Source organism: Chanodichthys erythropterus, chromosome 6 (assembly GCF_024489055.1).
Source record: "Chanodichthys erythropterus isolate Z2021 chromosome 6, ASM2448905v1, whole genome shotgun sequence".
In the NCBI taxonomy this organism is placed as follows: domain Eukaryota; kingdom Metazoa; phylum Chordata; class Actinopteri; order Cypriniformes; family Xenocyprididae; genus Chanodichthys; species Chanodichthys erythropterus.
Window position 1 is genome coordinate 18,816,206 of NC_090226.1, and position 27,989 is coordinate 18,844,194.

A 27,989-nucleotide genomic window follows, 5' to 3' on the forward strand; every position below is an offset into this window, starting at 1 on the left:
TTAAGCACAGCGTATTTGTACCAAATACTATCCAGCACCTTCAAAAAGCAGTTAGTGATACACAGTATATACAGAACATTTAGAACATTTAAACTCTCTTTAAAAACAATAATTTAACAATACTGTTGAATGTAGTCATTAGCAAATCTTTTTTCTTTTTTTTTTTTGCATCTCAAAATTAATATCCATTTTTTTTTCATACTGTAGATTTTAATATTGTGAAGCCTAAATTCACTTGTAGCATTAAAAAAAAAAAAAAAAAAAAACATAATTTATAATGTGTATATATATCATTTAAAATGATTGACTTTAGTTTTTCTTTTCATTTATAATTTAAAGTAGCATTTAAAACGATTGTTTTCAGTTTGTAGTATTTTTAATCTAAAGTAGCATTGATTTCAGTGTTTTAATTTTTATTTTTCATTTAAACAGAATGGTATGGAATCATTCGCCAGAACATTAAGATAATATGCTTATCTGTATGTGCCAGAGTTGTAATATTAGTGCATCCTATGTGAAAACGAGTCCTTAATTACGGTTATGTAACCAAAAGTGTACCAAATGAACATGTTCCTGTTCCACAATAATTTAGCCTCTTCAGTCAAGACAAATACAAGCTCATTATCTATAAACATAGGGAATGGCCTTCTTGCGTCATGCACTACATAAAGCCACTTGAGCTTGTCTTATTTATATTGTTTCAGAAATGTTCTTCTTGGTATGTGTTTCCGTAACAATGTGAGTTTGGAGCTTGCTGTGCATAGTTTGAGAACTAATTATGTATTCTAATCAATGTGAGTTCTTGAGTGAACTGAGTGCTTGTCATTTAAGGGACAGTAGTTTTGACTGCCTCTTTTTGAAGATAAAATTACCTGTAATTTAGTCTAGTAGTGTCAGTCCAACCTGTCAATCAGGACCACTTCATAAATCCCCCCAAAGAACCCTAAACCCTTCACAAGAGTTGCAGCTCAGTTTTTCTTTTGACTATTCTCTGGATAATTCCTATTCAACAGGGTTTATTGTTTCAGGGATCAAGGTGTTTGAGTTTGAGCACTTTCAAAACCAAGCTGCATTCAAAACTGAAGCAGGATGGACTAGTTCAACCAATGTATGCTAAAGCACTTTTGGATGGGGAATAATTTTGCTCTTATTATGGTTCCTTATGAATTCCCTAAATTCTATAATATTGAGCTGTAGTAAATGCTATTTTCATTCCAAACCAGGCTTACTTGAGTGTTGCCACAGAAACACTGAGTATAGAGTGGCTAGTCTTGAGGCGGAGATTGGTTTGTCTCTAAACTGGTGGAGAATTGAAGAAAATAGGCCTGTAACAAATACAGAAGTTAAGAGTCTTATTAGGCCTCTATTACAACATAATGGGCTAAAAAAAAAAAACTACTTCTGGACAGGCGGTGTGGATGAATAGCAAGGCTTTCGAGTATTATCATACCCATATTTGGACACATATTTGTCATGTGGCTCTCAGAAGTTTATCTGAAAATATCTGAAATGTAATGAAAGCCAAGCTATTGTGCTTTCAAAGCAAAGATATGCATCTGTTCTGAGTTGTGAAGGTGCAGTGTAGGATTGGAGCCAGAGGAGTTTGCTTTGGTGTAGCCTGTATCCATCATGTAATCGATGTCCACAATTCAGGACTTGAGCTGTACAACAATATTAAATTTCCATGTTTTGGCTTTGGGCAAAAAAAGTACCCTGCATGGTTACTGCACCAGCTTTAGAAAACAAAGTTAGGCTTATCTGTGTCTGGGATGTTTTAACCGTTAAATCTTTTAGAGGTTTTAGACCATGAAAAGGGCACCTTGTCAATGATTTATGGCCCACTGCCTTTATAAAAACAAACCTCACTCAATTTCTTTCACTGTTAATTAAATTAGAATTGTGCAAATTAGTGGTTCAACGGATCACAAAACTCACGGTTCGGATCATATCACGGTTATTAAGTCACGGATCGGATCCTTTTTTGGATCAGCACAAAAAAAAAAAGGGGGTGGGGAGTAACTTTGCATTTATTACTTAGCCCACTTTAACTACTCTGATACCACAGCAGAAACTACTAGCCTAACTAATACATTATTAAAGGCAAACATACTGACATAAGGTGTGAATGTGTCCATCCAAGTACATTGAGGATGCGAAAGAGAAATCAATTTGGAGTTTGTGAGCTATGTGAAATGCACCCCTCTCTCTCTCTCTCTCTCTCTCTCTCTCTCTCTCTCTCTCTCTCTCTCTGTGTGTGTGAGCCTTGTAACCGATTACAGCATGGCGTGCGATACCGAATTTAATCCTCTTTTGCCTCTTCTAGCGCTGGAATGGTTTTATATCTATTTAATGTGTAAACTAGCAAGACATAACACGTGTAAATGATACGCTTTTACTTTGTTGTGGTGAAATTTGCAATTGATCCGCGAATCACATGCGTGCCGAACCGTGGGGCTTGGTCCGTACGAATCACGGATCAACGACGATCAGTTAACCACTAGTGCAAATACTTAACATTATTAAAATTAGGGCTGAACAATTTTGGTAAATAATCTAATTGTGATTATTTTTACCAATATTTCGATTACGATTTAATTTGCAATTTTAATTTTTAAGCTCTTTATCTTCTGTATTATTCAACAAAGACAAGCAATAAATAATTGTAGGGGTGGCAATCTTTAGGCACCTCAAGATTTGATTTGATTCGATTCCGATAGTGAGTTCAATGGAATATTGCCAAATACTGTTTATAGCCTGCCCACAGAAGATAGGGGTGGGGTGAACAGTAGCTCATTATCATTTAAAGGGCCATGCACCGAAACGGCTCGCTATGAACAGAAGGAATAAAAGGGTGTTTTTTTTTTTTTTACACAACCATTAATAAATTTAAATCAAAGTATGTTATAGACTTTTAATGAAGACCCTACAGAATCTTACTAACTTGAGGAAAATTGACATCCTATGTCCCTTTAAGAGTATCTGAACATTTTCATTCCAAGAGCTGAGTGATTTTTCTCTTTCTCAGCTTTACTGTTGTTGATTATTATGATGAGATCACAGAGAACGGGAGATCTAATAAGCTGCATTCACACTAATGTATAGATCTCTTTTGAAATATAAGATGTAGTTTGTCCTGCCTGTTTGATCCCTTAAGACCTAACTGACTGTTTACACATTATTTTCACATGATAAAAGTATTTTGAGACACAAGTATATTTAAACACGCAAACGGAGTCGAGCGTAGCTGCATGCGCGAGCACTTTTCACAAAGCGCGAGCCAGCATTTGAAATTGACATAACATAAACGAGGCAGCGTTCCTAGCGTTCTGCATTTGTAAGGGATAGACGGGCGAGACAACACACTGCAAGCGTAAGCGTTTCTCACAGCACACATTTTGCACTCCTGACGTAAATTAAGAAATGAATGTCACTGCAACCTAGTTTTATGATAAACAGCGGTCAAATATCGAAGCTGGAGTCCTTAATTTTTCTAATGATACTCAGTGTGTCCAGATCAAAAAAGTTTGTGATGTTTTAAAGTGCAGTGAATGTTGAACAATAATAATCTGGGGCCGTCAACGATCCTTGACCATTCAAGAGTTAATGTTATTCAAGCAACAAAAGAAAAGAGGGGTCACTCACTGCTCTTGACTAAATAACTTTTGTAGATTAAATAATATTAAATAAATTTCATATTATTTAAATATTATTTAAATATTTTAAATTTATGTATGAGCCTTTGTTACTAATAATATAAAAGCAAACACTTTTATATTATTAGTATATTTTACTTTTTGTTTAACAGGTCTATCTAGTAACATATAGGGCTGAAGCGATTAGTTTACATTATCGATGACGACAATAATGAATTGTCAACAAATATTTTTTTTTTGTCAAACTTTTTTTTTTTTTTTATCTCATTTGAAGGGCCTGCGATAACGTGGTTTGACCAGTGGGGCTCTGTAGTGCAGTACTGTAATGCAGCCCTCTCAGATCCAGTCCAATAGAAGAAGACATGGCGCTTTGGAGTGCAAACGAAACTGTAAAATGCGGGAAAGTTTAACATAACTAGGAAAAAAAAATGCTGTCATGCTCTCACTCATTCAAACTCAACAAATTGACACTGTTTCTCACGCCACATGCACAGTTAAGACAGCAGGTTATTTTTGTTATAAAACAAAGTCTCAGTTTTTAAATTCTGTCAATTTTACAATGGAATTCAAACAATACATGTGGTTTTGACGCTCTTTAATGTGTAGTGACAGATCGCTGTAGCACCTCAGGTCAAGCGACACATGAACCTCTTCCTCTTTTCTACTATTACAGCATGAAATAAACATGAATGAACATCAAAAAGTATGTTGAAAGATACAGTACAACTTACTGAAATGAATCCATCTCTAATTGAATCGTGAGGCAAGTGAAGATTCATACTTCTACAAAATTACATATTTTGAAAACCGACGAATGAAAGGCTGGGTTTGCCTCAACGACTATATGACCAATAGGGGTTTTAGCAACTATAGATAAACGAATATTAAGATATTATGTTTGGCGATTCTGTATCGATTCTCAAAAATACTGTATCGATATTTATATATTTATTTACATCCAAGATCCGTGGCTTTGTGTTCGGTTTAAACCACAGACTGTATAAAACCCAACTGCTAGATGGCAGTGTTATCTTGGAGCGTAAACTGACGCGGAGCCGGAGAAGCGCAAGGTGAAGGTGTGTGCATGGCTAGTGTTAGCATTAGCAAACCCAGCTCACAAGACGATAGAATTATTCTGCTCCCGCGGTATACAGAGCTGAAGTGTGGACTCATTTTGGCTTCAGCTATAAAGAAGCCACTAAGGAAATCGACAAGAGTCATTTTGTTTGCAAAATATGTAATGTTAAAATCCAAATACTCGCGAAATGCTTTGAATCTGAGAGCTCACTTAATATCCCGATGCCATCCGCGCTGCTGAGAAGCGTTTCAATAGAATATGTGATATGTACTGCAAGCTTTCCTCTCAGTAACAAAATAAACACACAACAAAATTGACAGCGGTGGCAGCAGAAAAAAAGCATCTGATCATAGCGATGTAGATATGTTTGCACCAGCTCTGCAGTTCAGTACTTTAAAAAGCACTTTAAACAATAGACTGCTTTAAAGCAAACAGCTCTACAGAATTAAATATAAAACAAACAGTCATTCAGTCATGGAATGGACTATGCACTTTCTGTTGTTAAATAGTTTAGAATTTAAAAACTGCTATACTGTGAACCTTTAAAACATATACACATAAAGAATCCTGCAGTCACTTTACTATTTTCCCTTGATTGCACAAAATATTGATTAGTGATAGAAATGCAAGTGATACTGTATTGATTAAATAAAAAAATAAAAATAAAAGTTGCTTGTCAGGTTTTATGCATATGGTTGTGTTCTTTATGACCGTTTTTTCTAAAATTAGAGAAAAAAAAAACAACTACAACAAGAAATATCACAATATATCGCCTCTTTTACAATATCGCAATTGTATCGTAACGCCTGTATCATGATACGTATTGTATCGGTAGATTCTTGGCGATACACAGCCCCAATGACCAATTGATCTTTGCTATAATTTGACTGGTTTTGGGTTTGGTTGACATCGATCTGTCATGTTTCCCCAGCGGCATTCATTTTGCATTTAAAAACAGGGAGTGCAGGGAGTTTTAAGATGTATTTGAACAGTTTTTATATTTTTACATGCAGTCTTAATGTAGCGCTCATGGCATGACAGTCAAAAAACAGCACAGGACAACACAGAGGGTTTACACTAACAGCGATTCGCCGTGCCAATGCAACCGGATGTCATTTATTTTCCATGAGAGCTGGCAATTTCCAGGGGGAACAAGTGGCAGCAACCATTGGCATTGAGCAGAGGTCAACTTTATGCAAATGAGTAGCGACTACTAATGGGAGCAGTTGGGTTTGAAAGAAGTGAAGGACCAAACGTTCTCTGTCTGTGTGAATGAATGTGAATCATTAATAATTGTTGTCATAGGGATTTGGTTGCTTAGTGTAACATGCCAAGGAATAAATAATTAGCCTTTACAGTGAATTTTAGCCTCAAGCAAAGTTTTAACCTTTTGAGCGGTACGGTCCCACATATGGGATGTTTATTTCTGTGCCCCTGAGAGTATGGTCCCACATATGGGATTTAGAATGTTCAGTGACGTCACATAACTGCCAGATTCATACTGTGCTTTCGTACTTCAACTGGCGCAGAGTCAAAGACGGACGAGCTCAGCGTTTGTCATTTATCACAACTATGCGTGTTTTCAACCACATAATGTTCATTTTAGGTTTCAGACATTTAAATACACTTAAGCACTTGTAAAATGATACATTTAGTAATAATACATTTTTACTTGCATGTATTTTGGGAGAAACTGATGAAATCACGTACTGTAAATCCGACTGACAGGACTGACTGAACTGTGGCACAAGCTAAGATGGCAGCACCCATCTCACATTATAGATCAAGATTATTTATAAAGGTTTTTAAACAACAAAAGACACGCATTTGAGAATCAGAATATCAGATAGTTGATGACATGGTAAGCAAGTTTGTGAATTTTTAATAAAAAATGAAATAAATAAATAAATGAGCGCGGTACATCTGTCATCCAGTAGCCACGTTTACATGTACACTTTTTTTTGTCATTCTGATTAAAAGATTTGGTGGACTGTTTACATGAGACATTATCTAATCCGATATGTTTACACGTGTCGGCGCTTTCAGTCGGAATGACTTTGTGGCATGCGCACATTACCTTGTCTTGTTTGTCACCTTGTATTCCTGTCAACATGGAGTTCCAGTATTTCTTATGCGTGTAATTTTTGTGTAAAGTGTTGCTCTTAATCAAGCAACAGCATGAATTTGTAGCATATTACTGCTGGAAGGTACGAGGAAAAGACGGGCGCAGGACGCTGACCTTTTTGGTGGCTGTGCATCTCTGAGGAACATCTCAATACTACCCCTCCCTCCTCCGAAAAGCAGAAGCATGCGGATGAAGGTCCGTAGTAATGATACCCTGAGTTCCTTCAGTGTATTTAATAAATGTGTTAATTCAGTTTTACTCCAGTTTGATTTTGTCGCTGCCATTGTGCTTTCTGATGACCCCTGGCCTCTTGACATGATGAGGTTTAATGCGTAATCGGTTTAATGCATTTGCATAGCAGAATTTTTATTTTGTTTGGTTTATAGAAAGGTTTATCCCACCCCTCTCAAACCGGTTACAATTCCATTCGGTTTGGGCATTTTTATTCCGATTGAGGTGTAAACGCACCTAGTGTTACTGTGGCTGCGGTGTGTCACGTGACAAGCATGATGTGTCGCCATGGAAACAATGAGGGGAAACGTTCTAAAATAAAAGTAGCTTTAAAGAAAACTTACTCTGGGGGGTCAGTTATGGCTCGTTTCCACAGAGCATGGAAACCCTCTTTTGGGACCCTTCCGTTGGGGTACCAAGCACAATAGTACCAATAGTACCGGTACCAAAAGGGTGGAGCTACACTCACTGCAGAACGTTGATTGGTTGAAAGAGAATCGTCACTTACGTTTGCTACAAGGTTAATGATAACACAATACTGTTGCAAAAAATGTGTATTTTCATCTGTTTTTCCTTTTGCAGCCTTCAGCCTTTGCTCAAACAAAGCTGCTGTATGTCCTCCAGTGTTGTTTACTGTCACTTTCTTCTTCGCACAAGAATGACGTTGATTGCTACTTCCTGGCATACATCACGCCTATCAAGTAAGGGTACTGCTAATGGTGGAAACGCAAGCCTGGTCAGGGTTTGCCATCCCGAATCATACTGCACTGTATTGAACTGAACCATACTGCTCAGTGGAAATGAGCCATTAGAATATTTTAAACTTGCACATGAAAGGGTTAAAAGTGCTCTTTCATGTTCATCATACTATTAAAGTCCACAAATTAAGCAACTCCAACTTTTTTTTTTTCTAGGAAGCGCCTGCAAAATTAACGAAAGAGCTTGTTTGGTTTGTGTGATACAGCTTAAATCTGGCATGTCAGAGAGATCGGAACATGAAATCAAACGTGAAAGTATTGTGATTACAACAGTTTTCTGTTTCAAATAAACAATGTTCTATTGAATGAATCTGAAAGAAAATATATCATAGCTTCAACTAGGGTTGCGAAAAACACGTGCCATTTACACACAAGGAAATATTGAAGCGAGCGTGCCGTATTAAAAATGTATTAATGTCTTTAAGCCATGCAATGGCTTAGGTAGGCTAGCCGTTTATTTAGAAACATAATTATCTACCTTTGCTTTTACCAAAGATTGGGAGTGTATTCTACAAACTGACAAGCAACAATGTAAAGGACAGAGAAAAATCACACAATGTGAACTGGCTTAAAAAGTACAAAAAAAACAAAAAAAACCAAAAACTGGATGATCTTGATGATGATCCTCACTGTTCTCATTAGTCAACCATCTGGATCATCCCTAGTTTATTCCTTTCCTTTTGTCTGCCTTATAAGCACTGTCCCTGATTCATAGATGGTATCACCTCCTCAGATTATTTAGCATTAATGTCAAGGCAACCGCCATTTAGTGATGAATATGCAAACCTTAACCTTTGTGCCTGAGCTGTTGCGGCTCGATCTAAATCACACATGATTACTGCCTTTTTTATCAGCCTGCTTCCTGTCTGATGTAAGATCCTCCAAACAATAGAGAAGGTGTTTGGCTTATCTAGCAGGTGCATCAACAGTTGTTAACGAACACCCCCTTCATTACCTTATTGCGACTGATGGGGGAGGGGAGGCGTCTGTCAGAGCCTCCATCTTTCTTTACGAGAGAGCTGAAGAAACAGCCTTCCATACTCCACTGAACTGTCACTTTGGTGTGTAGGAGGAAAGACTAACTGTTCTTTGAAAGGAAACGGTGACATCTGTTTCCTTTTAGCTAGGTAGCATTGTGAAAATTGCCGAAAATGTTTTGTGTGCTCAAGTATGTGAAGTTTCAATTTCGGTAGCAGACTTTCTGAAGAAAGGGTGTTTTCTTTTAGCACATTTTAAGTGTGAATCTAGGTCTCCTGCTTACCACTGTACCGCAGACAACAACCTGTTTCCGTTCACTAGAACAAACAAACAAACGAAAAGGCTATTTAGTGAGTATTGATTAAAGTTATCAGTGGAAAGCAGGTGTTGATATTTAAGGGTCTGTCGGTTGAAGATTGCACTCTGGTGTGTTCGGTAAAGTATTGGACACGGTATTGTTGGTTTAAACAAAGGTCTCGGCTTAAAAGCTTAGAATGAGAGAATAATTGCTCACCTGAGCTAAACTCAAGAAAAATACAAGTTGCCATGGTGATTTGTTCCGCTAAAAAATGATTCACAACAGTGCGACATAGATGTTACCATGTTAATCCCACAGTTTGCATGATAACCTATTGTAATCTTCTCTCTAACTCTTGTTGATAGTAACCTATTGTTTTGTATTGTTTATGCTATTAACATTATCTGCTCTTACAATAGTTGACCTGAAAGAGAAAACTGACTATAGTGTGAGTAGTATGGTTGCCACCATTCCTTTTCGGTTTCTCACAGTACTATAACAGCTAAAGTATCGCACAAGGAATTTCCCTTGCGGCATTTTGAGTGGCTCTATAGCATGATGTGTGGTATTTACCGCCATATATATATATATATATTTGTGTGTGTGTGTAATTAGGTCATAACAAACTAAATAGAGCGATTAAAGTGAAGTAAACAGACATGAAGTAAACAGAAGAGAATGTCAAAATAAGGGTCTACATAACAGAACATAAATCGTAGGGCTATTCTTATATGTATAGTACTTCCGATCCTCGAATCTGATTAAACGAGACTTTCTGCTGATATTTCACCAGTATAAGCAGAACTACTCATCTCTGCGTGTTCTAGACGGGCAGTCAGTCAGCGCAGGTACATTGTTGCGCCACAAGGGACTGTCTTTGAGTCTTTAAACTGTTCAAACAACTAAATATATAAAAAAAAAAAATACAATAGGTTACACACTATCACTGAATTAAATGACATAGGCTATAAATCATATTTCTTTTTTGGTGATGCTTTCTTACATGTGAGCTGCATCTGGTTCAAATTTTTTGGTGATAGCATAAAGTGTTATTCATTTTTTCACAGCTAGATGGCGCCCACAGGCAGTAAATTCCGGTTTAGAGGCACTTCTCAGCACTCGTTTGGAGTTTTTCAAAATGGTTAGGTGCATTAAAAAGCTGAGTTTCTATACTTTGAGAAGATACCTATTTTGTGTTATTCCACATTGGAAAACGAAAGTTGATGGTTCCGGGAACATTGGATACACACTGCATCTGCATATGCACTGCAAAGATGAGACATGTTTTTAGCCAAATATGTGAAATCATTTCGTGAGTAATATCTTGTGATCAACACAATATGTTTCAATTTAATTGAAAGAATCTGCTTTAAATAATGATGTGCCATTTTCTATGATCTGTGCATTTTTCATGAAGTTATGAGCGCATGAAATCTACATATATGTATTCAGTTAGCGGCTGTGCTGTTTTTGTTGTAAACACATATTACTCAGACTCATTAGAAGGTGAAAACAATGCAACAGAAGCAAGCTTGATCTGAACTTGTAAAGTCTCTGGTTTTGTATGCAAAAATAATTTTTTTTTGCTACCTATATGGGTTCAGTTTTTATTGGCTCTTAAAGAGAGACACGCAAATGGAGCGCAGGCGCTCCATCCGGTTTTGAAAGGGTTAAGATAGAAAAAAAAATTATAATCCATGGCCGTTTAGGGCTTCCATGTGTTGATGCTTAGGCAGAGATTTCACTATCCTTGGACATGACAACCTTTTTTCACAAATATATGTCTTGACCTGAAAGACAGACGTAGGTAATGGTACACGCTCATTCAATCTCTCTCACGTTCACTGTCTTTTTAGTGCAAATGTAGTGCTCCCTCTGTACAAATCACCATGGTACACAATATGCTATCATTATTAACTTATTTAATATTTAGTACACATGCACAAAGTGTAAAACGAGAAAGACAATCTTTCAAAAAACAGAAAACATGCAAATATCGCGGTTGCTGTGGTATATGCAGTCCTTTGTGGTTTTGTCGTCAATAGCACGGTATTACAAAATTGCGTCAGCCCTAGGATGGTTATCGCGTCAGCCCTAGGATGCATCATATTGCTTTTCTGTTGTGTTATTTACAGTTTACGCAAATATGTAGAATTACACTGAAATATTATTAATATACAAAAACAATGTAGTTCTGAATGTATTTAAAATTTGAGATTTGAATTGTTTAATTTAAGATAAAAATCTCTCGTGGACTGATTTAAAACATCTGGTGTTTGCTAGTATTTTGTATATGAATGTCTTAATTATTTAAAAAAATTCAAATTATATTAAAATTCTAAAGTGGGGGGAAAAAAAAATCGAATTTTGATTTTTCACCCCGTTTACAGCTCTATTGCAGTATGGAAGCTTGTTTTTGCCAGTGCATAAAAAATAATTATCTATTATAATATAATTATCACTGAGTTTTTTTTTTTTCTCCTCACAATTGCGAGTGCACATTTTGCAATTCTGACGATTTTTCTCAGAATTGCGTGATATAAACTCGTAGTTGCATTATAAAGTCAGAAGCGTGTGATATTCAGTTGCAATTGCGTGTTATTAATTCCAATTGAGGAAAATAAAATATTTTTTTTCCTCAATTGAACTTTATAACTTGCAATTATGAGTTTATATTTCACATTTCTGAGAAAAGAAGTCAGAATTGCGAGATACAAACTTGCAATAGTGAGTTATAATGTCAGAATTGCGGGATATAAACTCATAATTATGAGAAAAAAAGTCTGAATTGTGAGATGTAAACTTACAATTGTCAGGGAAAAAAAAGTCATAATTGCGATATAAAAGTTGCAATTATCTTTTACTTTTTTTTTTTTTTTTTTTTTTTTTTTTTTTGGAGGAAACAAGCTTTCATAATCACAGCATTGCTTTTTAATGCCAAAATATAAAATTTAAAGTTTACTTAAATAGCCAGTTTTCAGTAACAAGTGTGAGTTTTACAAATGATTCCAAACCACACATGGGAAGTTCTTGTGCTGTTGCTTTCACTTTTATATTCGCCATGCACTATTACTATTTTTGGCTTGTATAAAGATGCATCCGGTGGACATTTCTGGTAGTTAAATGTCTTTTGGTGTAAATATAAGATGCTGTCAAATTAAAAGGAGCTTTGAATTCCCGCCTTGTTTCATTCTGTTGCGCTTCATCTCGCATCTGTGTGAGTGGCACTTGAAGCACTGGACTCAAATAATGCAGTGTTTTGCAATACTACTGTACCGCAGGTACGCTGTACAAACCCTAATTAGTAGTAGTGTTGGCTTACACTAATGTCTGCTATAGCACTTATGGCAGCACTGAGAATGCAACATGCTCGTGTTGCATTATTAATTGCAGTCTGACACATATTCATACATACATTAAATAACAACGTGGTAAATTGAGCTTGCTGCTTTGAGTAGAGCATGTTTCGGGCCTAATGCAACAGGCTGTATAAGATTTAAAACTTTTTGTAAGAGTGTGTAAGTACATGTGGTAGTTAATGTATCGATTGCTTAATTCAGAATGAGTTATGTAAATGTGTTCAATGGATTAGATGTATTAAACATTTTATGTGATTTAGCAATGTAATCAAACCGATTACAAACTGAATTAATTCCTTAGATGGTTTTTTAAAGGCCCTAGAATCAAAAATTTAATTTATCTTGGCATAGTTAAATAACAAGAGTTCAGTACATGGAAAAGACATACACTGAGTCTCAAACTCCATTGTTTTCTCCTTCTTATATAAATCTCATTTGTTTAAAAGACCTCTGAAAAACAGGCGAATCTCAACATAACACCGACTGTTACGTAACAGTCGGGATCATTAATATGTATGCCCCCAATATTTGCATATGCCAGCTCATGTTCAAGGCATTAGACAAGGGCAGCCAGTATTAACGTCTGGATGTGCACAGCTGAATCCTCAGACTAGGTAAGCAAGCAAGAACAATAGCGAAAAATGGCAGATGGAGCAATAATAACTGACATGATCCATGATGATATGATATTTTTAGTGTTATTTGTAAATTGTATTTCTAAATGTTTTGTTAGCATTTTGCTAATGTACTGTTAAATGTGGTTAAAGTTACCATCGTTTATTACTGTATTCACAGAGACAAGACTGTTGTTATTTTCATTTTTAAACACTCGCAGTCTGTATAATTCATAAACACAACTTCATTCTTTATAAATTGAGTTAAAGGGGCTGCAGCCTGAATCAGTGCAAAGTTAATGATGCCCCAAAATAGGCAGTTAAAAAAATTAATTTAAAAAAAAAATCTATGGGGTATTTTGAGCTGAAACTTCACCGACACATTCAGGGGACGCCTTAGACTTATATTACATCTTGTAAGAACTGGTTTTAGGGCACCTTTAACACATTTTGGCTATCCCTTTCTCTCAGATCAGACGTTCTTTGGCCTAACACTGTAACGGCACCTGCTACTTTGCTTAGCAAGCACAGGCCAATAATCTGAGCTAACTGGAACGTACGCTGCTCTGGAAAACAGATAGACGTAGCAGGTGCAACAGCACAAAGAAGTCTCAGAAAGCCACGAGACATGGACTGGAAGCGGGCTGCCTGAAGGAAGTAGTTTCCACCCATCTCTGTTCAAGCTTAAACTTCGTAGACAAGAGACCACTGAAACCCGCCAATAGCTGTAACTTAACAGCCATGTCAATACATGCGTTTCATTGCTTGGCTAACACATGCGCCCTTGAAAAGTTACAGCACACTCAGGGTGAGCCCAAGATGGTGATTCATGAATGCAGAAATTAATTCCAGACCCAAGCATAATCTGCGCCTGGGAAAACTGCCCTGGATTTGTTTTTTGTTTTTTGTTTTTTTTTACTTTTAGGCCTGATTTAGCTGTGGGTATGTGGCAGGGCAAGTTTTCAACTTAGGACCATATTTCAGACACGTTTTGGTGATGTGACAGTGAGTTTTTTTTTTTTTTTTTGTGGTGAAATGGACCTTTGTATAAACACTTACTAAAAAGCGCATGTTTATAAATTAGTTTCTTGTCTTGGCGAAACCATTTGACAGGGCAGTAAACACAATTTCAGTTTACCTGATATATGGTTGATATCTTAACCCCTTTAATAGTTTGCAACGTGATCTTTTTTGTGATTTTTTTTATTTTTTTATTTTTTTTTATTTTTTCTTCCTAATCAAGAAGCTGTTGGCCCATTTCAGGAAAAATCTAAACAATGATGAATGTAGGTTGAAAGCCATAAGCAATATAGGGCAAAACAATGCCCCTTTTTTTCTTTTCAGTTTTTACCTGATGTTGGTGGAACCTGTTTCGTTTCTATGTTGTAGGCTTAGGTTAGGGCTGGACAATAATTCAATATCAATATATATCGCGATATAATTTTTCTCGATAACGGTGATATGATTTTTAAACACATTTCCGGTATTTCTATATATACATTACAACATTTCTCACTTACTTGAGGCGCAGCCGTTAGAAAGAGCAGAACGCGATTGGCCATTGGCGTGATGACGTACACCACAGAGACACGCAGCCATCAGCCAGTGCTCAGCATTAATATGGTTTGTTTAAAATAGCAACATGGAAAACAGACAGACAGAGTTCAGATAATGTATGTTTCAGTCGATGGATGCGCAAAATGTTACAACAACGATAATCAAAAAGCGTGGACAAAACAGTCACTCTTTGTAAACTGTTAACAGCGAGTGCCGTGTGCTCTAATGTCCAGTCATTTACGCCGTCATCACCCGGGTGTTGATAGCGCGCGAGCGCAGGTGAGACCTGAACAGCACACGATGCTATCTGTTTAAACTAAACTCATTTAAGCTTTGCTGATTTAAACCTTCAAGAACAAGACGCGAAAGAGAACTCAGACGCGCTGTGAGAAGATTTGTGTGCGCTCATGCGACGCGCGCACACGCTTATTCCAGTCAGCGCGCAAATACTGACTTCTCTTTCAAGTCTTGCGCTTCGGCGGACAAATTCATACAAAAAATAAGTCAACATGCCCGTCATGGCGAGTATCCTAGCAAATATAGTCGGTTATGTCTTAAGTGAACGTATAACAGTCGAGAAAGACATCGCATGTGTAACAGTATATATGTAGCTACTGGATCGTGCATGTCTTAAATGGAAAAAAAATATTCCTGCTGCCTGTTTTTAATGTTAAATCAAACAACAAATAACAAAGAAATCACTCACTGCTCTTGACTGAATAGTTTTTGTAACTTCAATAATGATTAATCTTTATTTATTTTATACAGTAAAGATAATATGCAGTGTTATTTTATATGTGATTACTTTATCCATTCTGTACCTGAAAACTACTGTTAGATACCTGAAAACCTGAAAAGCACTGTTTATTTTATTTGAATATTTGCTTTATTGTACTTATTTGTGATGTACTTATTTGCTTGTAGTTTGATCGTTTGTTCTTATTTTCTTTATTTTTATTTGACAGTAGTCTTATTTTTAGGGTCACGGTTTCGGTACATGCTAATAGCACATACCGAACTGTACCAAAACCGTGACCCTAAAACCGCGATACGAACCGAACCATGAGCAATTTGAACCATTGCACCCCTAGTGTCATCAACACTCAACAATGTTCCTGCCCCAGCAATGTGTTTTGGTTGTTTCTCACTGTTTTTTTTTCTGTTTTTACTGTTCACAATTTTTATCTTGGCTGAAGCACTTTTGTTTTAATCTATATTAAGGATAATAAAATCAGCCTACGTTATTGTTTAATGTTAAAGATATTAATATTACAAAAGTGAGTGAGTCTTATGTTTATTTTTTATGTTTGTATGAAGGCTAAATACAAATAAAAGCTGAACATAAATTTGTACTGTTTTTATTTCTTAAATATTATATAGTTTTATAGGAAGAGATTTCATAGATTTGGCAAATTCATTTTTCAGACGTTGTGGCCGTTCTTGGCAGTTTTTCTGAGGCCATTATATAGTTCATATCGATATCGGAATTATATCGTATCGACCGAAATTAAGAATTATATCGTGATATAAATTTTGGCCATATCGTCCAGCCCTAGCTTAGGTGTGCCCTTATCTTAAAATTTAAAAATGTGTATCAGGGTTTTTACTGGGTCAGAAATCATATTCAGTGGTGGCAGAGCAACACAGTCCTTCACACACACTGTACAAAGTACCCTACCCATGTGAACTGTGATCCCAGTGCTGACAATAAATCCAAAATAAATGCAAAGAAACAGTTTAAGTTGTCCCATTTATTCATGAAATAAAATAATAATTACTGTCACTGAGTGACTAATTTGAAGAGTTAGTAATAAACTGAACTACAAAGTAACACATTACATAAAAAAAGTGACAGGTATATTATTTTTCATTTACACTCCAAGACAGATCAATTTACATACAGTATCAGATTTTGTTCTGTCCATTGCTATGGTTATCACTGTCAATTATATTCAGTCATGCATTTAAATACGGTTGTAAATCCAGAAACTGTGCAAGTGTAGTTAGCAGCATGAAAAATACATATATACAGAAAGCGAGCAAAGATCCCTTCCATTATCATCACTGAAGTACACAAAGCTGCACTTCTGTTATAATCAGTGAAGCTGCCTACACTGCAATGAATCTCGTATCGACGTTGTGTTTATCACTCTGAGGTCTGACGGTATCGCCGGCGATACCACCGTGGTTTTTTTCTTATCAGTGTGAAAGAGACTCAAAATACTCCGTCAATGTTGCACATACAATTAAGAGTTATACACCATTTTAATCTGTGGAATATCTTCTTTCATTTGTGTACACTCAGAGTAAAAACAGAATGTTGTGCTTTTTGTAAAATAAAGAAAACTAACATGATGCGTGATCTCTCCTCTCCCTCTGAACGAACTCCAATCTGATAGTTCTCAGAAAATGAACTGTAACTTAGTGAATACTAATGACAAAAAAATTACACTTATGTCTAAAAAAACGTTAAGATGTAAGGTTTTAAATCATGTAAGTCAAATCGAAAACAAACCTTCTTTGTTTATGTAATCTGTATGAAAAGAGAGCCATGTCAGAAATCCGTGATTCAGCTCATTATCTGCTAATGCGGCCACGCCCACGGAGCCAGCGCTATTCAGACGCTAATTCAGTCAATACATGCATTCATCGTCTCAATCGTGTATTTATTGTCTTGAAAAGTGTTTATCTGGATGTAAAAGTCATGGTTAGCGATCTCTAGAAGACATGCAGTTACTTCCTGTTTACTTGTCTTCTACAGATGAAGTTTAGATGAGTTTTTGTTTCTTTAGCGCCCTCCTGCTGCTGTATGAATTGGAAACTCCATTCATGGAATAGCCTCTTCTTCTTTTAGATGAATTTGTGGACTAAAATGCACAGAGCGCCCTCCGACTTCAAGGATGAATTGAAAACACCAGCGCTCATAGTAATGACAATGAATATTAAGTTAATATAACTCCTCTGTATAGAAAATTGACATAAGCATATGAGAATCCAATATTTCTCCAAATGTGCATGCTTTTAAACTAAAAGTCTATATTCAGACTCTTTGCATCACAGAAATACATTATATTTTAAAGTATAGTATAAAACCATTACTTTATATTGTAATAATATTTTTCTGTATGTTTCATATATCATAATGAGCTTGAGACATCATAGAAGGTTTTTTTTCACAGCCTACCTGACTGAAATGCCTCATTAATATGCAAGTCATTTCAGCTCATTACTATCCAATTCTTTTGTCTTCTCAGGTGAGAATGGCCCATTTTCAGTGGTGATTCACGCCTCCTCGCATAGGAGTAGGCAGCATAATTTTACATAATTTTGAAGCAAAAACTCTAGTCTACAACCTCCAATGCCCTAAAGTCTTATGAACACAGATTTATTATACTTTTTTTGGCCTTATTTCAGTGACTTAAGTTTTTTGTTTTTTCAACAACCACGCATAAATGTTATTCCTTCAAAAACACAAACATGTACATATATGTTCCTCACATATTATTGTAGCCTAGTTTGTGCTGAATACAGTGTAATGACACTTTTTCCATTAATATGTTTATGAACAACTGAAAAAAGCACAAATGTCAGGGCATGTCAAAAGTTCTCCAGGCCCCAAATCAGCCTCAGACTCCAGAGGGTTATACTTTGTTGGTTAAAATGATAGGATTCACGAGCACGAGAACTTGCGCCTCACAAAAACTCTGCTGTTTTGAGCCGTGTTGAGTGGATTCTGGCTTAAATCTGATTGGCCATTTCGATAAAATGCTGCAAAAATACACTGTAAATAGAAACCTTTGATGCTCTTCACTGATCGTTTACACAAACACTCACTGGAACATTTTTTTAAAGCAGCATATACCGGTACTGCAGAATGGCAGGTATCATCACATTAAATGATCAAATAAATCTTTAGCAGGGCAAATATTTAAAACCCCTGTATACATCATATACATAGTAATGCTGACAGTAACACAAACATTAGTGAAATCCACCTGTTGTAATGTCAGTCAACGTAAGCTTTTAGCCCATTGTCCAAATGCCAAAAGGCTGTGTGGAAAGTTCATTTCCAAGAAAGACATTACTTCTGGTATTTTTGTCTTGAAAAATGCAAGTGCCATGACAAAGAAAATTACAGGGAGACATTGAGATTTATTGGACATTTTCAGAAAGTCTGTAGAGACATTCAGCCTGTTACCTTACTCTGGAGAGATGGGAAAACAATAGATAGAGCCAGAGAGTCTCCCAGCAGAAAAATGAGGAAAGATATGACATTTTCCATCTAAACTAGCAGTTGCTGCACAGTCCACAAACATGCTTTCATTGACCTCAGACAGGTTGGTTTAATTGAGGCGTGCATCGCAGGTGTTTTTTTTTCTTCAAGTCCAGATGCTTGACAAATTCTGCTTCATTCACCCTTTTCTGTAATGTTATTGCAGGTGCTGAGACACTTGGGTTGGATCCTTAAAAAGCGTTTGCCTTGCGGAAATAGAGCTGATAGTGTGGTGAGTATAAATGCATATTGGTGCTGGCTTTTTTTCTTTCACCTTCAGGAAAATGTAAGAACTTTTTTTAGCTGCACTTTGTGTTTTTGAAAAGGACATGGAAAAGTTAGAGCCGTTTCAGAGCAGGAATATTCAGAACACACTGTTCTCTACCACCATTCAAGGTTTTTGCACCTTGTAATGAAAAGCCTGGTGACATTTATTCATGACAGTTTCCTCAACACTGATCGCCTTGAGTAGATTCATAGGACAAGGAGGAACATGGGAATCCTGGCTCTATGTGAATATAGAATTGAAAATCTAAGCATTATACTAGCAAATTACTCAAACTTGACTTCAGATTTAACAAAAACCTGTTTAAAAGTTTTTTTGTTTTGTTTTGTTTTTTCCCCCCAGCAATCTTTGATAAATAGAAAGTTTAAAAGAACATGGGGTGTAATGATTCATTCATTTTCTTTATGCATCAATTACAAATCCATTTAAATAATACTATGAATGCACTTAAAAATGCAGAATCAAATCATTAATCAAATTGAATAATTTCCAAAAATCGAATTGAATCAAAAACTTGTGATCGTATATTGCCTTCAGATGTCCTAGGTAGGAACTTCCCATTCAGTCATGATTGCTGTTACGTGCTTAAAGTTGTTAAGTGGAATGACCGCAACATTTAAATGAGATGCAGCTGTTGGGGTGTGGGGAGGAACAAACCAAGCAACAAGGGATGCAATTAATATCCGACATTTATTAACACGGTAAAAATAAGACAACACAAGTAAGACATAAACTCAACGAAAGTAAGAAAAAAACGAGGATGTCGCCAAAGAAAAGAAATAATCAAAACAAAACCCACTAACTAGCGCCCACGCCCCTAAACTAACTACCAAAAATAAAATGTAGTAACAAAACCGAAAACTTTGGCGCAGCGCCTTAACTAAACTCCACTAACTAAATAAACAAAAATACAAGGGAGGCGAACACCCACATTATAACTAACATTAATTGCTAGCTACCAAATCGAGCCGTCACGCACTATACGGAATTAACAATGGTCAGGGAGGTTGACAGATAATGACTTCACGCCAGAATTCAAATGGACTCAAACATTTAACACGAAAAACTAGTATCACTCTCTAACTCTGTCAGCTTAACTATTACACAGAAACAAACAACCTGGTGCTGTCTCAATAAACCACAGACTAAATAAACAGTTCGCAGACACAAAGGATGGCTGGCTCTGGCTCGACAAGCGTGAGTGAGGTCCGAGCCCAAACGCTCACTGCAGGTGGAATGCCGCCAAAGCCTTTTAAATGATCAGCCACCCGCAGATTGGCAGAACGCTGGTTGGGACGACAGAGCGTCATGACGTCACCAAGATGAGCACCGCTTCACCGTCAACCTAAAACCCGACAGATAGATAAAAAAAAAAGAGGGAGGGAAAAACAAAATACAAAAACATACGTGGAACGTAACAATTGCTTACAAATGATTATGGTTGGAATAATAATTATGTATTGGCAATTTCATGTTCTTTATTCTTTTCTTCACTTCCTGACAAGGTGAGGAAGCTGCTTAGAAAAGAATTAGTAAAGAATTGTATTTTTCCCCCTTTAATCATCAAATTGATCCAGAACAATCCGAATCCGGATCAATTATTGCTTGTCGCAGAGCAATGCAGTAATCCAAAGAGTTAAAGGGTTAGTTCACCCAAAATTGAAATTCTGTCACTAAGCACTCACCCTCATGTCGTTCCACACCTGTAAGACCTTCAATTTCATCTCTCCCCTGTCAGTCTCCTACGCAGTTGATGTTGTTTAGACAGTGCAGGCTTCCGTTTTCTACATCAGAACGGCAACTCATTATTTGGCCGGCTCCTGCATCAGCATTACATGCATGCATCGTGCTGCTCACGTGAACAGTGTCGGCCAATGCTGAGACGGTGTTCTGATGTAGAACACACTGTGGACGCACTGAATGTAAACAGTTTAGGAGAATGACAGGGGAGAGACAAATTTGTTGAATAAAGTTTTTGTTTTTGCGCACAAAAAAGTTGTAGTCGCTTTTTACCACTGTAGTCACGTTGACTGTTTTAACAATGTTTTTAATACTTTTCTGGACCTTGAATGTGGTAATTATGTTAGTTAATAAAAAAAAAATAAAAAAACAACCCTCGGATTTCTTCTAAATTATCTTAATTTGTGTTTCGAAGATGAACGAAGGTCTTGCAGGTGTAGAATTTAGTAATTAATGACAGAATTTTCATTTTTGGGGGAACTAACCCTTTAAGCACTCATGCTATCTGACTAATTATCTGCACTCTTTGAATTCCTCTTGGCCAAAGAAATTAGTTTATTTTCTCATACTGTATGTACTTCATGAGTTTTCTGTGTTGAAGTAAGTGTTTGCAATAACAATGTAATTATAACGATACCAATTAGCTTATATCAGGATACACCACAGATTCAGAAAGCCAAGGCAACCATCGTCTTATGCGCAAGAATCTCAGCAAAACATAAACTTAGATGGTGCCTAGGATATCATTTATAAATGTAACAATCTGCTTTTTATAGTGGGCCAAAGGTGACGATTTTATCCCGAGTTGCCTTTATCGGTCACTGTTGCGATTTGAGAATTAATAAAAGCTTCTTATCGTAATCACTAATGCTAATGCACTTGAATCAGAACAATGAATGAGTCTGTGTGTACTGGCACTCTAGCTATAGTAAGTGATTTTGGCAGGTGGTGATATGATGTAACTCTTCGGAACTGCTCCAGCGAGATCATGTTCCAGCAGACCTTTAGGCAGTGCCTGTCCCACATGCACCAGAAACAGCCAATTCTAAGGTTCTACATGTGTAAAAAAACACACCAGCAACAGAATCTGGTCAAAGGGGACATTCCTCTATAGTTCCTCTATCACTGTAGATAACTGTGTTAACCGTGTCTCCATAGACCTCGAATATGTAACTCATTAGTCATTTCTCCTGTCTGAGTTGCGGTGTAGTGAGTTCCTGGAAACACTGTCAGTGCACTCGGTTCACATGCAGATGGATAACTCTCGTATCTGACGGGGGGTGGTTAAACAAATCTGGTATTGATTATTGGCTTTCTCTGCACTCCATGATGATCTTTTTTTTTTTGCTCATTCGGTTATCACTCACTATCCACTGTGGTTTTTCACATATTGGTTTTATGGATTCCCCTATAGTTAACCATGTGATTCTCATAAAAAAAGAAAATAAATAAATAAATAAATAAATAAATAAAAAAACATCCAGGTCAAAAGTCACCCCAATATTTAAAGGAGTGTGTGTGTGTATTTATATACACACATACACACACGCTACCAGTCAAAAGTTTTTGAATGGTAAGATTATTATTATTTTTTGTAATGTTTTTTTTAAAGTCTCTTCTGCTCACTAAGGCTTCGTTTATTTGATCCAAAATACAGAAAAAAAAAAATAATAATATTGTGAAATATTTTTAACACTTTTCTATTTAAATTTATTTTAAAATGCAATTTATTTCTGTGCTGGCGAAGCTGAATTTTTGGTGTTAACATGATCCTTCAGAAATCATTCTAATATGCTGATTTGCTGCTCAAGATACATTTATTATTATCAATGTTGAAAACAGTTGTTCACATTTTTTTCAGGATTATTTGATGAATAGAAAGTTCAAAAGAAAAGCATTGAAGAAAAAAAAAAATCTTACTGACCCAAACTTTTGAATTTTTGTGTAATGCATAAAGAAAATGAAGAATTTTCCCTTTTTATGAGAATTGAGCACATTTTTGGACAGGTTTTGTGAGATTAACCCTTCGAGGTTCTGCATTGCTTTCCTCTCTCCACTTAGTTCATGACACATTTGTCCTTTAACATACACATCAATGCCTCACCTTTGGTCCAACATGGTGTTGAATTTAGTGATTCACAAGAAATGCTGTGTAGGCTGTAGGGTGGGCTTCATCTGGCGTACACATAGTTTACCTTTGTAGCTGCAGGCAATCAGGCCATATTTAGCGTCACTCGTTAACAGAGGCAAATGAGTTCATTAAACATCCTCAGCACGTCTGTGTCTCTGCTACAGCACATGAAATTAGCCCTCAGGATCATTCAGTTACAGGATGGTAACATCGTTTTTCACCTAGATTCAAAAACAACATGCTGATGACTTGCTACTTTCAGTGACAGTAGATTTACAATAATTAATAGTCACAGTGTGCATACGTGTAGGTATGCGAATTAGCAACAAAATTATAGGTTGAAATGTATGAATCTGTCAATATAGATAATTATCACTTTCATTTTTTCAAGTTTAATCAGTTCTAGAAAGGAGCTTGGTTTAATTTGTAACCCATTTACTTTGAAATGTTTCCTTTTTTCTATAAACAAGTCACATTGTTGTCTTTTTAAATTACATGCTACAGAGTTCTCAAGGTGATTTATGGTCTCAAAGGGCAAAAATGTTACGCAAACCTCAGTGGTCCTCCAGGAATCCAGGCAGTTTAGGTCTCGTCCTCATGTTACCCTTTTTTTTTTTTTTTGCCCTCAGTTAAGTCCTGGTATGGAGCAGCACGTCGACTCTCACCTGTGCTCCATAGATAAATTCGTTATGATAGTCAACATTTTATTACAAAAATGCTGTGAACATCCGCCTCAGACAGAAAAGTGACAGCAATGCTCAGAAGCAATGTCACAACATATGCAGATAACCTTCTCTGTCTCTGAAATGTCATTCTGTTACATCACCCACAAACTTTACTGTTTTCAACATTTGCCATGTGGTGTGTACTTCATGCTGTTGGCAGAAGTTTTAACAGTGTCTGTGAATCCTTCAAGGATTTGAAATTCTCTTAAAAAAAAAAAAAAAAAAAAATGTGTGAAAAATTCAATTATCTTATAACTGCTTAAAAAAAGTTATTTAAAAGTCAAATTTTAAGTAAAGATGTAGGTTGCATATATGCAAAGAAATGCCATCAGATCCACATTCAACTTCATTCTGGGTGAGAAAATGTTGAATTGTCATCATAAAAGAAAAACAAGAAATTATATTTCCCATACTAAAAACTAGTAATTTTGTTAACTATAACTTTGTTTTTGTTTTTTTTTGTTTTTTTAACCAGTTTTTCGTAGCGCACATCAAACTGCCAAACTCGTGATTTGAGTAAACAAGGCTTCATTACATCATAACTTGAAATGTTTTGAAATTTCAATGGTTTGGTGCTAAGGGTGATCTCATGAACCAGTGTCTATAGATGATTTTGAATTTTATTTGTAGACATTTTCATTCCAAAACGGAAGAGTTGTAATTAGCCAAGCGCTCAATAAAACCAACAAAACAAGGCCTATAATTTAATAAAATAAAACATTATAAAGACCCTTCATACTTAAAGATGCAATCTGTAATATTTTTGCAGTAAAATATCCAAAAACCACTAGGCCAGTGTTATATATTTTGTTCACTTGAGTACTTACAATATCCCATTTTTTTCCAACTATTTGTAAATAGGCTCCAGGACGTGTGAGGAGTCGCCTGCGTCATATTCACGTTACGCTTGATTTTTTTTTTTTTTTTTTTGTAGAAACCACGGAAACACCAAAGACGCTTTAAAATATTACATGTTTTAATAGACAAAGGAACAACTGTTTTGATAAATTTATAGACAAAAATGAACTGTTATATAGCTCAACACATTTAGTCTTTTTTTTTTTTTTTTTCAATTTACCATGCTTTACCATGCCTCAGAGAAAAACACTATTTTGTCAAGTAGCTAACATATTATAATCAGATGAGGCTTTATTTTTTATTAACAGTAATACATAATTTTCTCCATCATACAATAGGTTTTCAAATTAATTGCATGCCATTTATCAACACAAGACATCCAATATTTAATATGATATTCTAAAATCGATCTGTCTTACTGCAGTGTGTCTCAAACAAGTGTCTCACAGCAGCCGCCGAGCGAACACAGAGTAACGTTATAATGTTTTCAACACTCTCAAATGTATCTAATAATAAACAGAGCTGCGTTACCTCATACTCATGACTGTAATAAAAGTTCTGCTGCTCGTGAGGCGTGTGTTGCACAATCGCTCCAGCTCCTCGTTCAGCTCCCACAACACTCGGTCCTGCTCTGCTTCACATTACAGTAATGTTAATAATCTCATCCATGAACATGATTTCTTCCCGACTCCAATCCCTATTCTTTTGCACCGTCCCTTGAGATGGAGACCACATGTCCCAAGATTCTGCTCTAAAACTTGGCGTCATCAAGCTACACCTTTGTTTTGAATAGGCTTCTAGCGACCTCTAGCGGACAAAATTATTACATATTGTACCTTTAATGGTATTAAATTAATTGTTTTTAATAGATGATTTGCATTTAATAGATTCCACCTTAAATAAAACATTTGCAACTGGTTTGTAAAATGTGTTTTTATGCATGACTGTGATTGGTTTTCGCTGCATTTACATTGTTGTGGCCAGCAGGTGACGTTTTGAGTCCTTTGAAACAGTGAATCATTTTGCGAGGTGGTTGGTTGTCAATTCAAAGTTTCGAAAAGCTTAGTTTTTCCTGTCACTACTGAAAACTAAACCAATTTTGATAGATGAAATATGACAATTGTCAATCGGCACTTACCTTGTTTTTTTTTTTTTTTTTGTTGCTTCTAAACGAGAATCAACTTTCACCTACTTGAACAGTGATGGAAATGTCTTTTGTCATTTCAGAGAAGTTGCAGAATGACTTTGATCCAACTTTTGTTGGAACTGAAACAAGAAAGTTTAATGATCCCACAGGAAGCTAAAATACATTCTCCTTACCCCAGTTTAATGTGCAAGCTGAAGAGTGTAAACACTGTGGCGTTGTTATTGTAACTGACAGACCATTACAGCAGACCATTGTCATTTGCAGGGCAGCAGTTAAAAGATCCTTAATAAAACAGACTACGAGGCCTGCGGCAGATGTATACTTGTTTGACCACATCCAGTGGGATCCATTGACCTGCTTCTAGGACACTTCACACAAAAGAGGAAGAGTAGGGAAATCCATTTATGGTGTGTCATATTTCCCCCACCCCACCATGTTCAGACAGACACTGATGGATCCAGATCTCAAAGTAGGTCAGGTGAGGTGACGCGTTAATCTCGCTGGTCCAATTTTATTTTATTTTTTGCCCTTTGGAGAGTAGGTTGCATCACAAGCAGTTTAGGCCAGCATCTGTCTTAATGGCTTGTGACAGCATTCACTAGCGTGTGGCATCTAATAAGCAACGGTCATTGTTCCTGCCGGATTGATTGGGCTGCTTTGCCTTTGAACTCGACCTGATTGTTACTTGCTGACGGAGGGATGTGAGCCATATGCTGATTTCTCCAAAAGCGTCTGGTGAAAATGGAGTTGACATAATTGCCTTGAAAAGAGGAAGAAAAATGGCACAATTGTCTGGATATGTAGCACGTAGCACGAATATGTAGCACGTCTGCTTCAGAGCTCTTCTGTTATGTTACCTTGTTTTACAAGTAGCCGAGTGCTTTACATTTTAGTAGAAGACTGTTTATCTCTCTGAAATATTGCTTAAAAACATTTCAAATATAATCCCCTCAATTCATGGCACTCTTGAGACAGATTTTTAATGTTTGGGCTTTTGGGATATTTTCTTTTGTGCTTAATTGGTGGAAGAGGAATACTGAGACTGTAAAGAGTGTCTTTAGGAATTTGCATCCAATGGTCAGTGTTACACAAGAACACAAGCTCTCCAGGCTTCTCATTGTTCACTGAGGCCCTTAGAGGTTTGAGAGGATCAAGTTCACTGTTGTCAAGGGAGTCGTGTGAAAAGCCCAACGTACCACTGCCACACACACACACACACACACACACACACACACACACACACACACACACACACACACACACACACACACACACACACACACACACACACACACACACACACACACACACACACACACACACACACACACACAGAGAAGTGTAATCAGCCTCTTCTATAGTTAAAAGTGTGCAGATTTTCAGTGCTAAAACATTTTCTCCTCCCAGTTCAATGAGACGACTAAAAGTAAGCTATGTTGACTTACAGAAGAGTGTATAAACTGTGGCTCTGTTTATATTTTAATTAAAAGACTTAATATTTTAGCATAATGTTGCTAAATATATGAATATATTAAAATTAATATTTGAAAAGGTTTAATCTTGACAAAAATATGAACCTTTTAAAAATAAAGGTGTAAAAAATATTTTTACTTTTACACTACATGAAATTTTTTTTTGACATCATTACATATATATATATATATATTTAAATAAGTCCCCCATAGTCAATCATTTTATCCCTTAAAACTCATCTTTGATCACCAAAAAAAAAAAAAAAAAAAATCTTCATTCCGTACAAATTGAATGTAACTACACCCTTGCTTCATTTAGTATATGCAGATCTATGAATATCAAAAACTATCCTAGTATCCTCCACTAACTTGCATGAGCTCGGAGATCCACTCGGTCAACTTACTGAGGTAAACGCTGCACAATGGTGTCGCTTTTTACAATGTCGAACACATAACGGTAATTAATATTATTAGCCTTTTGCTTGACAACATTACCAAACAGCTGCTAATAATGTGTTGCTGATGTTATACAAACTATGCTCCCATTCGCCAGACAGCTGCCTTCTAAGAATCAGTAGGTATCCTTACAAACGCTTTGAACAACTCAGAACGTCAGTGGAGAAAGGCATATAGGTCATCATAGCATCGTATTAAACATCATACACCGGCTATATTGCTAAATCCACCCGATTTTTATATATATATA

At 36.3% G+C, this 27,989-nt stretch overlaps 1 protein-coding gene across 1 annotated transcript in view; it reads left to right on the forward strand.

Moving 5' to 3' along the window:
* Positions 1-27,989, forward strand: part of tbl1xr1a (TBL1X/Y related 1a) — an 80,724-nt gene that overhangs the window by 40,537 nt on the left and 12,198 nt on the right. The window contains exon 3 of the mRNA XM_067388344.1: positions 19,091-19,156. The gene's annotated coding sequence lies outside the window, so the exon portion shown is untranslated. The remainder of the gene's footprint in view (positions 1-19,090; positions 19,157-27,989) is intronic.